Source organism: Brachyistius frenatus, unplaced genomic scaffold, assembly GCF_029030835.1.
Source record: "Brachyistius frenatus isolate BFR_SWC_R1_liver_20210118 unplaced genomic scaffold, ASM2903083v1 Contig_107, whole genome shotgun sequence".
Taxonomy (NCBI): Eukaryota; Metazoa; Chordata; class Actinopteri; family Embiotocidae; genus Brachyistius; species Brachyistius frenatus.
Window position 1 is genome coordinate 1,116,646 of NW_027210706.1, and position 18,334 is coordinate 1,134,979.

General features: G+C 38.7%; 1 protein-coding gene across 3 annotated transcripts in view; it reads right to left on the bottom strand.

Annotated features, from left to right (window-relative positions):
• il1rapl2 (interleukin 1 receptor accessory protein-like 2) overlaps positions 1-18,334 on the bottom strand; it is a 444,417-nt gene that overhangs the window by 155,174 nt on the left and 270,909 nt on the right. The gene's annotated exons all lie outside the window — the stretch shown is intronic.

An 18,334-nucleotide genomic window follows, 5' to 3' on the forward strand; every position in this document is an offset into this window, starting at 1 on the left:
AAATTACATCATATATTGGGAAATAAATAGTTAAAGTTACAGATTCAAAAGTAAGCACCAAATTTATTGGATTTTGTTTCCACAATGTTCGAGTTGAAAGTGATGTTTGAGGCTATTAAAGTGGCTTATGCATCATTATTTATTGCATATATGTTGAGGCCACGATTACCTTCTTTCTATCGTTATGCTCTGGTTATAATTTGATGGGACTATCATTCGTCTTTTACAATGAACACAATCACTTCCAATGTGTCCTCAAGCATGCCACCATTACTCAGAATGCTCTGTACTTTAGCTGACTACTATTTGAGTGAGGTGTGGATCTGCTAACCCAAAAAAAACAAAAAAACATTTAATATGCAAAATGATCCATAAATGATTCTCCAAATCAACTTGTAACCCACCATATCCATCCCATCAATAAATCAGGCTCACCCTCCCTACAATTACCCTCCTATCATCAGGGCAGGATGCTGGAAGGTGCTTTGAATTATGGAGCTAATAGAGGGGGATGTATCCTGGCCAGCAGGCAGCATGTTTATACCTGGACGGAGCTGCAGATTAATTTGACTATCAATCTAGCTAACAGGCAGAGAGAGAGAGAGAGAGAGGACACCTGCACATGCTGAGACACACAAGCATGGACACATTTCTGTGCATGCAGGTATCCAAACACAGGCTTTTACAGTAGATATTGATATATGCGTTAGCTTAAAGCAAGCTGTATTATGTCATTGGGGTCTTAAATTCTGATTAAACACAGCTAATTTTAATATGTATCTTAAAAATAACTGACCAAATGTCAGCCAAGTATGTTAATTTCTTATTTTAACTTTAATGATACTCTCCATGAAAAGAAATATATTATTTTTTAAAGTTTTGGCTCCTTCAAAAATGTATGAATAATGGTGAATGCAAGTTTGTGTTATTTTATAATATATCTTTGAGCCATTTATGATAAAAAAAAAAAAAAAAAAAAAAAAAAAAAATCTAGAATACATCAAAATGCACTGGAGCTTCATTAGCAATTAATTCATTCTTTTGACAATTACACTTTCTAAACAATAAACACAAACACACTCTTAAAGAAACATGCTAAAAGCTATTGTTAGCTCACTGACGCGATAACATTGTTCTATCCAGAGTGTGTATGAATGTTCCACTTGAATGACAATATTCTTTTATGTGCAAAGTCAGCAACCTTTACCTGTGAAGCACAGATTGATATATGTCACTACCGATAAGCAGCAATCTTTGACCATTTATACCATAAATAATATATACTTAAATGATTACTATACCATACAGTACATATATTGCAAAATAGAAAGAAAAAAAAACAACATATCAAACACAGGCACATTATTGACATGTTTGTTTTTATGTTTTACCAGATTGATAATTCTCGTAGTTGTGGAGCTATATTGAAATGCACTGTAACCACATGTCCAATGTAAACTAAGAAAAAAGGCATCTACATGATGAAATCTCATGATTAAGCAGTTGTTACATTAGGGCTCCAATCCTGTTATTTCATGAGGCAAACAGCATTACCAACAACATTTGCAAATAATTAAATTACCAAAAAGTAAATGCTTAATGTGCTTCATGCTTAATCTGGAGTCTTTGCCCTGGAACATTTGCCTACTTTGGTGAATCAATCACTAGTGGCTGCATTATTGATTCCATATGTAGAACGTGGACTAATATTAAAGGTTGCATTTTGTAGGAATTAAAATGTCCCTTTATTTTCCGATAATAAGGCAGGCCATGGTGCTATATAAATATTATGAAAGTGTCAAAATGCTCAGTGTATGGAGGAATGCAAACAGCCTGTTTTCAGCGACTGTGCAGTTTTGTTTGAGCAGTTTGGACTTCTGCAAGTTGGCCTTTAGCACGGTCCACCGTCCAAACACAGTGGTCATGTTATCATGCAGCCAGTCAAAAGGCAAGATACTTGATATCAATATAGTCTGGAAGACACTCAAAACAGTCTGGTCTTGGTTGAGCTCTGGAGAGAAGCATTAGAGAGGAACTGTTAAACTATGATGAGATGTTTTTTTGGTACTTAAAATCACAAAAAATATGTCAGCATGAAAAAAAGAAATAATTTTTTTTTTTAAAAACACTGGAAATGTATAAAATATTGGACCTGTAAGAAATATAAATGGGTTAACTACCGGGTTGGACTATAATTTTTGTTTGTTAATGGCATACAATGAAATGATTGATGTCCAATGGACTATTACCTTCATTTAACTTTGTATTTTCTACTGGTTATAAATTAACTCATGACCATGTAAAAAGTAAGTAATGGGGGAATTAGCTTGTGCTACCCAACATGAAAGCCGCTCTGTGTGAGAGTAAAGCAGTGTCTGGAGTCACCTGGCCAAGGTGACTTCATTTAGTGTGTATGTGCCTTGTGTTCATTATTGAGCACTACTGAGTGCATTTTCCCCCAGGTTGTTGTGGAAGCTTGGTTTTCTGTGAAGTTATTCAAGTGCTGGACTGTTCAAGTTCAAGTACTTATTTTTATAATCATATAGACATGATACAGTATAAATGTGTCTCTGTATATGCTTCATATGCCTGCACCGTAATGTACAGGACACTTCCCTGTACTTAAAAGCAGGCTATTAATTTAGCAGTTTATGTAACTACACAGCAGTATGCTTTCTGAAAGGAGGTCAAAAAACAAACATCTGATTGCGTATGTAACTTATTTCACAAAATCAGTATTTTCATTTTTACTAACTCAGTTGAATAAAGGTAAACGGCTGAGTATTTCACGTCTGTTAGTGCTACAGAGTGCCACGTGATACAGTCTTGTTAACAGCTTCACACGTTTCCACTGATCAACAATTGGTGGTAATGCACGAAGAAACACTGTAATGTGCCAGCGAAGTAAAAAGGAGAGGACTCCTAACCAGTGAGCTCTGATGCAAACAATACAGGATTGAAAATGCTGCAAATGTTTTATGAAAAGGGGACTACATTCAACAAAGGACCTGAAGGACCTCAGTTCTGGTGAGAAACTGAAAATAAATATAACTTTACAGGGTACCTTTAAATGCAGCAATGTCAGCCGGGAACAGTGAACTATAGTGGTAATTAAAGCTGGGTTAAATGTCAAGATAGGAAAAAAATACGTTTTATGCTTCCCGTAAGTCAACAAGCTGTTGGCTGTCACCTTACCAGACACCTTGGGCTTTTGGGAAATTGAAATGGAAACAAAGACTCACAGATTTTTACCCCAAAATCAATCAGTCTCTCCTAATACAACGGAATTTTGTCTTCACCTTGTTTTCCAGGTGTAACTCAATCATAAATAAATTACATAACGATATAATGACAAGGTGATACACTGTATAGCTTTATGGATAACAGGATAATTTCCATGGTGTTGCCTGCTTTTTGTAAATGAAGACTGGCAAGATAAACATTTGCTGATCACAGATATTATTTTGGTCATATTTTACAGTATTGCACTACACTGAACAAAATGGCACACTTAGTGTTGATGTTTTTGCATGCTCATACATTCTATGCCAGTGTCTTCAGCATTTTAAAATAATAACAATAGCAAAATAAAACAGTTGAATATAACTAGATATTCCATCCATATTGGAGACTTCAGCACCTCAACATTTGTGCCAACATTCCATGGCAATGCCGGAAGCTTCTTGTTATGTAATGAGGCACACTCATAGAGTGTGGAGGTGGTAGTACATGTCCATTTCTCATCACATATCTTCAGTTACCTTATTAATGAAAACCCATAACCACAATCTTGCTTTAACCTTATCCACATGTTTTAACCTTAACTAAACCCTAACCATAGTAGATTAGCTATAACCACAATTTCCCTGTAAAGTTGCCATGAACAAACATTAATGTATAAATATGTTCTTCTCTCAATATCACCTTGCACAGTCTCATAATGAGTTTATAAGGTTTATCTGATGATCACTAGTTTAATCTGTCCTTATTGCCAGATGAAATCCACTGATTCAGCACCGATCTCAGCCTGCCACAGATGATGGAACATCTCCTTCAACTCCATCTCTCTCTGACTGAACATCTGGTAAATCCAGCCAGTCGTTCGGGATTACTATTCACTCGAGTTTGGTTCACTCCCTCCAACAAGCCTGCATTAAATCTGGTGTTTGTGTTTAATGATCAACTGTAGTGTCATTGAGCATGTTACATTGGTTGCTTAGTCATGTTGCTTTCTATACAACAAGGGTCTTTAATGTTTTTCAGGCCAAGGACCCCCAAACTGATAGAGATGGAGCAGGGACCCCCTACTATACATATTGTATAAAATTGTGTTTTATATTAAACTGGAGGAGTGCAGGAGGCTGGGAGGGACAAGTCCACGCTAGTCTCGTACTGTGAGTGAACAGAGGCCCAGCTTGAGAGAGCTGCTGTGTGTCGCTGAATGTATGCATTTCTGACTGAAAGATAACATTTTCTGCCTCCATTTATCCATTCGCTATAATATGTTGGATTCATGTTAATGTGTATTTAAAGACATTTAAATTTGTGGAAATGTTTTTTTGAAAAGAAAATGTAAAAAATAAAAAATTGTCTAAACCAAAAATTTCACAGACCCCCTGTTGAAGACCACTGCTATACAACAATAGGGGGATCAGGTCTTATGTGACTGACTAGGTCGCTCATATCCTTGTGTAGAAACTGATGGTGGAGCAACCAGGATGCACAGTAAAAACATGTAAAATGGCCTAAAACACAGTGGCACAGCTGGTCTTCAACCAGCCAAAAACAGCACAAGTCACTTTACTTAATTGCTTATTCCTCTTCGCCAGCTTCATGTCACAGCTCACATTACATTTAAGTCACTAGTGCTATGAGTGGCCACCAGCATGGCAACCAGCTACCTAAACTTCATCATTCGGGTTTATGAGCCCTCTTGTTTACTGTCTGCACATGAACAACTCAACCTAACCATCACTGCAAGACAATGAATATCGCATCTCCAAATTCTTTTTCAGTTCATTTCCATGGTGGTAGATAGATTTACCAAACTCGATTTGGTCAAAATAACCAATATCTGTCCTAAAATATGCTTAAAGGCTAAGAGTGCCTCCCCTTGGACTTTTTAGTGACCTGGAAAAAAAAATGTCTATGCACTTATGTGTTACTCCATGGACTTGCAAGTTTACATCAGTGGTTTTGTATAGTCACTTATGTCAGAAGTGAGGCTCCATGGCTTTGATTGTGCTTCTTTTATACTTCACTTTGGACAAAAGCATCTGCCAAATTAATACATTTAAATGTAAAAACCCACTGGGCCATGAGGAATGACTCAGTTAGAGCATTTTAACAAAATTGTACACTAATTCAAGGGGTAAAAATTTAACTTTAATAAGTGATTACACAGATCAGTGTCTTCCTGAAGGACACTGAAGGGCTGTAGTTGCTGTGAGGATCAAAATACCACCTTTGCTTTACACACCAGTATTTCCAACACTAGACACAGAGCTTGCTTGATTTTCACTCCGTCTCCTCTGCCCTCCTTTCTACCCAGTCTTAGCCGCTTCCTCCATATCTATACCAAGTCAGACTGTATTTGAGAGCACATTAAAACCCCTTCAACATCAAAGTTACAAAACCACGTTTTTTTTTTTTTTTAAAGACTGGCTCGGGGCAGCAGGCATTGGCTCAAGTTGGCATGCACTGGCACATGTTAGCCCACACTGGCAAAAGAGTGGTACCGACTCAATGACTGCCAAGTCACTGAGGACTGCCAAAGAAACTTCAAATGACCGTACTCTACAACTCTGCTCCTATTTCCCTCTATATTTTACTCTGTTACTGCCATTGTCTTTTTCACTCCCTCTGTGTCTCTTCATCCCTTTGTATCTTTCTCTTTCCACTCGCTGTCTTTATCTCCTGCTTGGAGTCTGTTAATCTGATGAAGAGAAAGGTTAAACATTTGGCTGGCATTACAAAACACCCTTGTGACAACTTTGTGTGTGTTTCTTGTGTGTGTGTGTGTCCACAGAGTGTAGGATTTATTCTCTAATGCAAAGAAAGCCAGGTGGGTTCATCTTACCAGAAAACATGATAGGGGAATAGCTGAGAGAGAAATAGCAGTAGACAGGCGTATATGTATCAAGGGGAGGAATGCAGCCTTTTATTTGACTTCACCAGCAACTGCAAATATGTGAAACTGCTTGTGGAATTGTACATACAGTGGTGTGAAAAAGTGTTTGCCCCCTTCCTGATTTCAACAAAAACTAAATGAAGACTTTGGAGTGGCCTAGTCAAAGTCCTGACCTGAATCCTATTGAGATGCTGTGGCATGACTTTAAAAAGGCGGTTCGTGCTCCAAAACCCTCCAATGTGGCTGAATTATAGGATTCAGGTCAGGACTTTGATTAGGCCACTCCAAAGTCTTCATTTTGTTTTTCTTCAACCATTCAGAGGTGGACTTGCTGGTGTGTTTTGGATCATTGTCCTGCTGCAGAACCCAAGTTGGCTTCAGCTTGAGGTCACGAACAGATGGCCGGACATTCTCCTACAGGATTTTTTTTGGTAGACAGTAGAATTCATGGTTCCATTTATCACAGCAAGTCTTCCAGGTCCTGAAGCAACAAAACAGCCCCAGACCATCACACTACCACCACCACCATATTTTACTGTTGGTATGATGTTCTTGTTCTGAAATGCGGTGTTACTTTTACGCCAGATGTAATGGGACACACACCTTCCAAAAAGTTAAACTTTTGTCTCGTCAGTCCACAGAGTATTTTCCCAAAAGTCTTGGGGATCATCAAGATATTTCCTGGCAAAAATGAGACGAGCCTTAATGTTCTTTTTGCTCAGTGGTGGTTTTGGTCTTGGAACTCTGCCATGCAGCCATTTTTGCCCAGTCTCTTTCTTATGGTGGAGTCATGAACACTGACCTTAACTCAGGCAAGTGAGGCCTGCAGTTCTTTGGATGTTGTTGTGGGGTCTTTTGTGACCTCTTGGATGAGTCATCGCTGCGCTCTTGAAGTAATTTTGGTCGGCCGGCCACTCCTGGGAAGGTTCACCACTGTTCCATGTTTTCTCCATTTGTGGATAATGGCTTTCACTGTGGTTCGCTGGAGTCCCAAAGCTTTAGAAATGGCTTTAGAACCTTTTCCAGACTGATAGATCTCAATTACTTTCTTTCTCATTTGTTCCTGAATTTCTTTGGATCTCTGCATGATGTCTATCTTTTGAGGATCTTTTGGTTTACTTCACTTTGTCAGGCAGGTCCTATTGAAGTGATTTCTTGATTGAGAACAGGTGTGGCAGTAATCAGGCCTGGGTGTGGCTAGAAAAATTGAACTCAGGTGTGATAAACCACAGTTAAGTTATGTTTTAACAGGAGGGGGCAAACACTTTTTCACACAGGGCCATGTGGGTTTTGATTTTTTTTTCTCCCTTAATAATAAAAACCTTCATTTAAAAACTGCATTTTGTGTTTACTTGTGTTATCTTTGACTAATATTTAAATTTGTTTGATGATCTGAAACATTTAAGTGTGACAGACATGCAAAAAAAAAAAAATGGAAATCAGGAAGGGGCAAACACTTTTTCACACCACTGTGTGTATATATATGTATATATATATATATATATATATACATATATATATATATATATATATGTGCATATATATATATATATACACACACACTCATTGGCTACTTTATTAAGTACACCTTGCTAGTACCTGGTTGGAACCCCTTTTGCCTTCTGAACTGCCTTAATTCTTAATGGGCTAGATTCAACAAGATGCTGGAAACATTCATCATGCAGTTGCTGCAGACTTGTCGGCTGCACATCCATGATGCTAATATCCCGTTCCACCACAGGTGCTCAATTGGATTGAGATCTGGTGACTGTGGAGGGCCATTGGAGTCCAGTTGTCATGTTCAAGAAACCAGTTTAAGATGATTTTAGCTTTGTGACATGGCACATTATCCTGCTGGAAGTAGCCATCAGAAGATGGGTATTCTGTGGTCATAAAGGGATGGACATGTTCAGCAACGATACTCAAGTAGGCTGTTGCGTTTATACAATGCTCAGTTGGTATTAATGGGCCCAAAGTGTGCCAATTAAATACCCCCGCCCCACACCATCACGCCATCACCAACCTGAACCGTTAATACAAGGCAGGATGGATCCATACTTTCATGTTGTTTATGCCAAATTCTGACCCGACCATCTAAATGTCGCAGCAGAAATCGAGACTTGTCAGAACAGGCAACTTTTCCAATCTTCTATTGTCCAATTTTGGTGAGCCCGTACAAATTGTAGCCTCAGTTTCCTGTTCTTAGCTGACAGGAGTGCCACCCAGTGTGGTCTTCTACTGCTGGAGCCCATCTGCTTCAAGGTTTGACATGTTGTGTGTTCAGAGATGGTCTTCTGCATACTTTGGTTGTAACGAGTGGTTATTTGAGTTACTGTTGCCTTTCTATCATCTGGAACCAGTCTGGACATTCTCCTCTGACCTCCAGCATCAACAAGGCATTTTTGCCAGGAGAACTGCCGCTCACTGGATATTTTCTCTTTTTCGGACCATTCTCTGTAAACTCTAGAGATGGTTGTGCGTGAAAATCCCAGTAGATCAGCAGTTTCTGAAATACTCAGACCAGCCCGTCTGGCACCAACAATCATGCCACGTTCAAAGTCACTTAAATCACCTTTCTTCCCCATTCTGATGCTCGGTTTGAACTTCAGCAGATCGTCTTGACATGTCTACATGCCTAAATGCATTGAGTTGCTGCCATGTGATTGGCTGATTAGATATTTGTGTTAACGAGCAGTTAAACAGGTGTACCTAATAAAGTGGCCGGTGAGTGTATATATTGCAGTCAAGCATCACTGTAGTGGTTGTCTGTTTTTATTGTTTGTATTGTTACATATTTATACTTTTCTTGTTTTATCTTATTGTTTTTGCACACGGAGGGACTGTGAGAAACAATATTTCGATCTCTCTGTATGTCTTGTACATATAGAGAATTGACAATAAAGTTGATTTTGACTTTGACTTGGTTTTAAGATGAGATAATGATAGAGAACCTTCAGCAGACAAACAGCAGTTTTTTCTTGAGTAGCCAACCAGGCATTAGCCTTGCAACCAGTCACCAAGCCATTAGCAAACATCTGTCATTCCTAAACATATGCTGTTTGTCATTGCCTTCCAAAATTACTAATACAAGCTTTTTCTCATCTACCACCATAAACAAGTTTTTTTTACAGACCACGAGGTTGTCACAAAAATGCCAATATACACCTTTTTGTCTGGTTTAACCCTGACTTACTTAACTTATGTTCATATGATTAAATAAACATGTTCGCACATAACTTGAAATATCAGCAAATTGTTCTTTGACACAGCATTTCATTCAAACTTTCACTCTCGCCATACATTTCTGCTTAAAGTAACTAAGCATGATTTAAAGGATATGTTTGGCACTGTGCTTTTGGTTTAACATGGGAAAAGTCAAAAGATACAATTGCATGTATTGCAAAAGTCAAAATGAGAACCCTATTTACATCCCAACATACTTGGAGAATAGCCTCAAGTACTCAGAATGTACCAAACAAGAACTTAACTCAGGAACTCAAATATAAACTAAAAGTCACTATCATGTCTGAGGAGCTGTGAGGCAGAGGGGAATTTATTTGATTTAAGAAATAATGTTTGTTATGCAATGCTCACATAATAAACATCAGAAACATAATTATTTCTACTTTGGAGCAACTCCGCTCTTTATTTACTTTTGCATGTCTCCTTGGCGTCAGTTCTGTACAGCCAACGCAAAGAAGCCTTAGAGCTCCAGAGTACCTGACTCCAAAGTAGTTACAATATGCTAAGTGTTTTACGTATATCTGTGTTTGATTTAGAATATAGTTGTGAATCAAGTTAACAAGCAGTAAATCAAGTTTTTTTTTTTCTTGTTTACTCTGCAGCTTCCCCAGTGGTCATTCCATTTATCGCTTCTATTTATTTTTACTGACTGAAACTCCAAAAACATAACTTTTCTCAAATTACAAAAAAGTACAGTCTCTTCTACAGGGCAACCACTGCATGCGTTTTGTTTTTGTAAATTGAAATACATTTTGGCAGCCCAAGCTCTATGTTTGATCAATGAAAAACATGAAATGATCTTCAGGTAGCGCCTGGTCTGCTTAAAAGTATGTCCCTCGAGCAAGGAAGCACCAAGATCAATGGTTGAGCAGTTACATTTTGACATTGCTTCCCACAAATAATACGGTTCCTTACTTCCTGAAATGGAAATTAAAACAAACATTTGAACAATCAATCAATGCAGTCGTTTTTCTGACAGGAACAGTCTTTCCATTAACTCAGACAATTAGCAAGACAGTCAACCAGCCAAAGACAGCCGGCACAAACAGCCAGTACTCCAGCCGATCAAATAGTGAACCATGCAGTGTGAAAATTAGCGCACCAGTCAACTCCACCAAATAGACAGCTAGCCAATCTGCCTGTAACCCTGACGACAAAGCGACCAATCACCGACCCTACCAAACCAATCGCCTTGCCGAGATGTCACCAAATGAAAAAAATCACCCAACTACCCAGCCAGCCAACCACACACTCACTAACCCAGAACAGAGCCAGCCTTTCAGCTAGCTAGCTACTCATTTTCCCACACAGAGAACATGTTACATTTCCATCTAATGTGATGTGTTGAAGGGAACAATGGGCAAAGCCAGAGGCATGAAATCTCTCATCTCACAGTACCTTGTTCACTATCTAACACTTATTATTTTTGTTCGCTCAGAGTGTGTGTGTGTGTGTGTGTGTGTGTGTGTGTGTGTGTGTGTGTGTGTGTGTGTGTGTGTGTGTGTGTGTGTGTGTGTGTGTGTGTGTGTGTGTGTCTATCCATCTACTTTTTGATTCCTTTTCTGCAACACAGAGAAAATCGAGTGCCGCAGGATAGAGGTTTGGTGCAAAGTCTTTCTTGCAGTGTTACAGCCTCAAAAGTAAACTGAGACCTCTCACTGTGTGTATCAATTTCTCTCTAAGTGATGGTTGTGTATGTGTGTACACTGTTGTCTTAATCATAGTGCATGTATGGAGGGTCTTGGGCAGTCACTGCATACCCTCTCCCCCTACTGAGGTCCTTTCACCTGCAGAGAAAATTGATTTTTGCTTTTTTTTTTCTCCTCCACTCATTTCTCCATCTCTCTCTACCTTTCTCTCATCTCTGTATAATTCCATCTTCTCTCTATTGGTTGTCCTCTATTTTTCTTTATTTACCCTCTCTCCCCACCCCTCCAATTTAACTACTTTCTCCTTGACTCTCTTTACCCTCTTCTCACTCAGTCTCTTTCCTACCCACCTGCTTTCATTTCTTTTCACCTTCTCCCTCTGCGCATCTCTCTTTCTCTGTACCTCATGTCGCAGACAATGTTATTTTCCAGTTATTGTCTCCTGAGAGGGAATGTCACTCCACTTTTAATGCTTGGTCACCTTTGGTTTTATAACAGTGTCTCGAGGTTGCCTTCTCTTTGTTGCTCATACAAACCCACACACTACAACACACACCGGAGATCTGCAGTGGTTTGGAAATCAACAGGTAAAAGACAGATCCCAGCATATCCATTATGACATGCAAAATATGAACTGTAGTGGGTGTGGGGAGGGGCTTCAATACACCTTATAGCATTTTATCCCACAGAATATTTTCCGTTAAAAGAATATGAAAAGCTCATTTTCACAGCTATAACAAAAAAAAAACAAGCTAGAATGATTAAACAAGGAGTCACCACTTGTTTTCTGTAGAGAACATGCAGTCTCACAGGGTCATTGTATTGTAAAATGCAAGTTTTCAGGCTCCTCTCCTGTGGAACCAGCTCCCAGTTTGTGTTTGAGGGGCAGAAACCCTCTCTAACTTTAAGATTAGACTCAAAACGTTCCTTTTTGATTTATAGATAAAGCCTATAGTTAGGCCGACGCTACTGGGGGACCTCATTACATGCTGAGCTTCTTTTCTTTCCTCCTACTCTTTAACTGACTTATAACTCACCAATTTTTTTCTCTCCCATAGATTTTTCTTATTATCTGTTGTCTCCATTCAGTTCCCTCGCTCGCGTAGTTTCTTTTCTTTCTTCTGCAGATGTCCCGTCATGGAGCTGCATGTCTCTGCCCTGCGCTTGTCGTCTCCACCAACAGTTCTTTTCTTCTATCTCTATGCTGTCCTTTTCTCTCTATGCTCTCCCCTCACCCCAACCAGTCGAGGCAGATGGCCGCCCACCTCTGAGCCTGGTTCTGTCAGAGGTTTCTTCCTGTTAAGAGAGAGTTTTCCTTCCCTCTGTTGGATGTTTTTCTCCCTTAAAGAGGAGCTTTTTCCCTCCTAACTTATGTGGGAATTGTTGAATTGTTGGGTTTCTCTGTATAATATTGTGAAGTCTTGCTGTAAGGACTTTAATGTGTTAAGTGCCATGAAATAACCTGTGTTGTGATTTGGTGCTATATAAATTAAAAAAATGAATTGAATTAAAAGAAGAAACACTTACTGGAACCTGAACAATTATCATTCACCTTCTGTGCAGCTGTCGACAATCCAGACAGGAACTTTAAACCGAACATATACACAGTCTTACAGAGCACCTATATACTTACAAGATTTACTACTGCAAGTAAGGTCTGTGAGATTTTTTTAGATTTGTTTCAGACTTGTGTAAACATATTGATTATTAAACTGCCTTCAGAAAAATGACATAGTCGTATGGTAAAAATAGAAAAAAAAACTCATTTGAGAACATTTTATTATTGGAGTAGTGTTTACAATATTCCAATATCCAAATATTGTATTCATAGATTATATAAATGGACATGGTCTGTAAAGTGAAACCAGTCTTATTCAAATATGGTCACCCCTGGCTCCAAAAATCCAAGACCAAAATGACTCATGACTTCAAAGTTCAAAAAGCAATTGAAATATTTGATTTTTATATTACAATATTCACAGTCCCTTAGCTATGTGTTTTGCCTATTCCTGAGCACAATATGTGGCTCTGTAGCTGACTAATGCCCCACCTTGTTCATAAGTTTCATTAACTGTCTCTGCCAGTTGTTTGGTGACAAACAGGTCATTTACAGTGGCATTTTTGGAATATTTTCATTGCTGTAATCGAGTTGTGAGCCATCAATTTAGCCATGAAGCAGCAGATTTGGTTTTGATAATGCTCCGTAGATGTATTACTATGAATGACCTCCTTCACACAGGCATGTTGTTTTCACATGGTCATTTGATAAATGGTTACAATTATAGCCACTTCCTGAAAAACTACAAACTTAACAAGCAACCAGCTATAAAGCTCAGGGCAGACTCAGGGCATGGATTAAAAAAGCCAGGGCTCTTTCTAAAGGTCATGAAAAGGACCCTTGCCTGGGACTGATGGAGTTCTGCATTCTTCTCAGCTGAAGAGTTTTCATCCTAATAATCAAGTAGATCTTGATTTTTTTTTTTAGATTTTTTTTTTAATCACATTATATCAACCAGTATTGTCTGGAGAAAAAAAAATAAAGAAAGAGGACATCCTTCTGCTATAAATTGGGTCAACACACCATCACATTTGTTACTAAAAATATTTTTTCACAATCAGCAAAAGTTCCTCATTCACCTATTGGAACTGCCTCTTGGACTTAGCTGATGTCACACACACACTGAGCTGGTCTGTGTTTTAAATGACGAGTAGAACTATGGTGCCAAATTGTACCAAGAAAATACATGTTACGGTACAGAGAAAAATGAACACGCACGGCAAAGGAGATAGAATAGTAAAAGCCAAGCTATAAGAAAAAAAAAAAAAAATAGAAGATATAGAAAAGAAAGTCCCACAGAAAAGTTCTTCATTTGCGCCTTGACCCTCTCTGTCATGGCTTGTTAATTCACTAAATATAACATAGACATCTCATCACACACATCTATCACCCTGACAAGCCCAAGGGTTGGAAAGACGAATGGAGGGATGGATTGTTTAGAGGATGGACAAAATGACACAGTAACAGGAGAATCAGGGGATGGAGACCAATATAGACAGGTTTCCTATTTACTAAAAATGAAGGCTCTAAAGAGCCTAAATATGTTTTTTGTTTTTTTTTGTATTTTCAAAAAAGCAACATGCTTAAAACGTTTTAGACATATGTATATATGAAAATCAGCTTTGTTTTTCTCTTATGCAATTGTTTGGCTCTAGTTAACATGAGACAAGGAATCCCAGTATGTTTATAGCTGCAGAAGGTCTCTCCCCGTGTCAGTGCACAGTTCTCTGGAAGACACTACAAGAAACTACTACGAAGAAACAACAATATAAAGAAAAGATTTAAACTCAACAGTGTCTTCGGCCATCCTGATATTGTTCTGAAATAGACATTGTTTCTGTCTATTCCTAACATGTTTTTCCTTTTACACAGGCAACTCATTTAAAGCTTTGTGCAGAATGTATATGCAGCATGGGGCTGTCAAAGTGAGATGGAGTGATGAAAAGTTGACATAATGGGGAGAAGATTCATAGTGTAACCTTGGCAACCTTATTTCTCTTTATCTATAAATCCAATTGTAATTAAAAAAAAATTGTATAAACCACATCAACTAATGACAGTCAGAACTAAGGGTCAGGAGGTAATGTGAAATTAATTGTGAAGAAGTGACTTTAACAGGGTGATGGCAGTGATAATATATAAAAAAAAATACAACATGTAACAACTTCCTTACAAACGCAACAACAGTATACAAAAGATCAAGGATAATAAACACATTTGAAAATACAGTTTCCCTGTGGCTTCTTCTGTACATAGTGACATATTGTAGACCTTCTAGTAATATAATAAGATCCAGTTGGTGGCTCCCCACTAGGATTGGAGGTGCTGTGCATGTGTGTGTGCACAAGTGCGTGTGTTTGTGTGTTAATAAGAGACCCTGAGACAATGACAGACACCAAGCCCTAATTAGGTTGTCATGCTGAGAAAGCGAGGGAAAGACAGAGAGAGAGACAGAGTGGGAAAGAGAGCTTATTAAGGAGGATAGGTGTCAAGCTCTGGCAGGAAAAGGAGGTGGGAGGAGAGCGGAGGAGAGGGAGGGTGAGGTGGAGGAGGAGTGGGGGGGGGGTCGGGTGCTGCATCTGCAGGGTGCAGAGAAAGGGGAAAAACAGGTGGTGGAGGAGAAAGAGGTGTAGAGGATGGAGGCAGCCGGTGAGATGAAGGGGCGGGAGATTAGGTGTGGAAGGAACAAAAAACAGAATTAGGAGGGGGAAGGTGATGGAGAAAAGGTGCAAAGGGAGAGAAACAGGAGACAGTGAGGATGGTGAAGGTATCAGATGCATAGGAAGAAGATGAGCAGGTCACGCAGCGAGAGGTGATGATGATTTATGGCATAATACAAGATGAGGCTGTTCTGGTGGTGCAACTAAAGCTTTTTATCTTCTTTTGTTAAAGTATAAAACTGATTTAATGAAACTTGCTGAGAGTTAGGAACATTACAACAAAACAAAAGAACACAAGCAGTCAGATATTTATAAAAGTAGTTAAGAATCCAACAGTTTACTGACTTTATTTGGAAGTAAAACTAAAAGTGACAATATCTGAAATCCTGCCAATACTCCTTCACTGAACAGGAAAACTGTGATTGCCAAACTAAGTACCCTATGATACGTTTAAAGCTGAACCAGGACATTAGTGATGGATATTAACAACAGAACGTTTTCGTCCTATTTTTACTGTTTCCTTCCTTTTCTCTTTCAGATAAATTCAGTTAACCTGTGCCTTGTATAATTTGTCTGACTTGTATTGTTTGATTGCTTCTCTTTCTGACCCTTTTGGACTTCTTTATAGTAATATTGCTGTGTTAGGAGATCCAGCAGTACTACTGTGCTATTGTTATAGATCAAACAGAAGCACATTTTTAACCTTGATAACAGATGTTAAAAAGAAATATCAAAAACAGAAAAAATGCAGGTGAATTTCTGCTTGTTTCTCCCACTCTGTTTTTCTCGGTGACCTCTAATTTCCCACGCCGTCAAGGTCTCCACACTCACAATTCACACTGTCCATTATCTATACCTTAACAGGGTCACGGGGGGAGGGGGGTTAGGGCCTATCCCAGCTGACTGGGTACATCCTGAACAGTTTGCAGGTCCATCATCTCAGAGAGACGAACAACCATCCACACACATTTCCACCCACAGCCAATTTCAAATCACCAACCACACGTGGGAGGAACCCACAATATTCTTGCTGTGAGCCACCAGTACGAACCACTGCACCACAGTGCCACCTGACTTCACTATACCACGTTAAATATATATATTTTTTCCCATTTCATTCAACCCAATCAGCCCCTCAATGGTGTACAAAACAGCCCATTACCGCAATGATATTTTCCTCAACCATCTGGAGTATTTGCTCCACCACCTTCCACAGGTTTTGAACTCTGGGGGATATCTTTATAGGCACCCTAGTACCAACTGAAGATGCTTTACATTAATAGAGTTTATTCACCAATTGTCTTCTGTTTCCACCGATCATGACTGTTATTAAACTATTGAACTATCAGTAATCATCACACAATTATCCCAAATATACGGTCCTGTGGCGGTCTGCTGAAATACCAGGCAAACTCCTCCTGATCATGGGCTAGAAGGTTACAGTAAGACCTCTAGTGGCTGTAGTAAAGATCATTGGAGCAAAGGGTGAAGTCAGGTGATGGAGAGTAAAAAGGGACAATGTTTATGTAGGGAGATAGTTTTGGGGTGGTTGGATGGATCCAACCCATGACTCTCACCCAGGACACCACTGTTGGTGTCTGATTTGATTTGTGCCATGTGAAAACACAAATTAATGTTGCCTTCTTGTAAGTAATTTACATCATGCTTTTAAGTTTAATTTTACTTCATGTACTTGCATGGCACATGTAACTTCAACTTACATAAGTAACATTATTTTAAGCCAAACCATAATCTTTTTTTAAACCTAACTAAGTCATGTAGGTGCCAAGCCAAACCAAACTGTAACCGTGTCATGACGATAACCACGTGTTTATTATTGTTACCATGACAAAGCAGGTTATGTGTGCCTGTCGCTGGTGCTGCCCATATGTTGTTGAAACTTCTGAACCTACAAGTATGTTTAGTAGGCCCTTAGTTTTTTATTAATATTTGTGAAAAAATGGGAAATAATAACCTCCTCTTCAATAGTTACTAAACCCAATGAATATTTGTATTAACTTATCTTTCATTGTTAAAATAATGTTGTGTATAATTTGCCATATATGAGCACCTGTTCTAATGCCAGCCAAAGTTCCATACATACTTTTCATGGAAATATCTCAAAATCAGTTAAAGGAAGGAAGGTGAGCTTATGGGTATTAGCCAACAATATATTTACTTTTTATAGCATTACAGGAGAGCATATTTTAATTCAGTTCATTATGCAGACACACACCTTGTACTTGCAGGTAAACAAAACTATAAGCCTTGCTAGGCTGAAAAGCCAACTGGGACACACAAGTTGGTACCCCCATCCACTGTAGTATCAAACAGATTCACACACGAACATGTATCGTAATGGACCACATAGGGCCAGTTTCTCATGTGGTGCCAACAGCCATATCGTAAATATTCAATTTATTAAACTGGAAGCATTTCACATAGCTGGAATGCTGCCAAACACATACATACATACACACACACACACACACACACACACACACACACACACACACACACACACACACACACACACACACACACACACACACACACACACACACACACAAAGATATAAAATAAGCATTTTAAGATTCTGAACACACTTCAACAAATGTAATAAAGTGGAAGCAATGACAAATAATGATAATAATAAATGACAAAAACACCTATTGTGCTACTGACTAACTTGTTGTCCAAATAAATAGCAGGTCAAAATTCTCATGATAAAAATAGTAATATTTTTTTAAATGCCAATCATCTGTGTTTTGGAGTATTGATTATTTCTCATGATGGATACTGAGTCGTTTGGAATAAACTCTCCCATCCTTTTAATGCAAACATCAGAAACAGTGCTGCCTTTTGCCCGTGCAATGCAAATGACCACCAGTGTGGAGTCAGAAATATATTCCAAGGTTGTTCCCATGTGATGAAAGGAACAATTCTGAGGCACTGCTGCAGGTCAGAGTCAAGCCAAACGTATTTTGTTTGCATGCTAGTAAAGTCCTAACTGTGTTTATATGAAGCAAAAGTGATGGAGCTGGGAGTGGAACTTCAAAATAAAGTCTGTGTTTTATACTCTGACCTAGCTTCC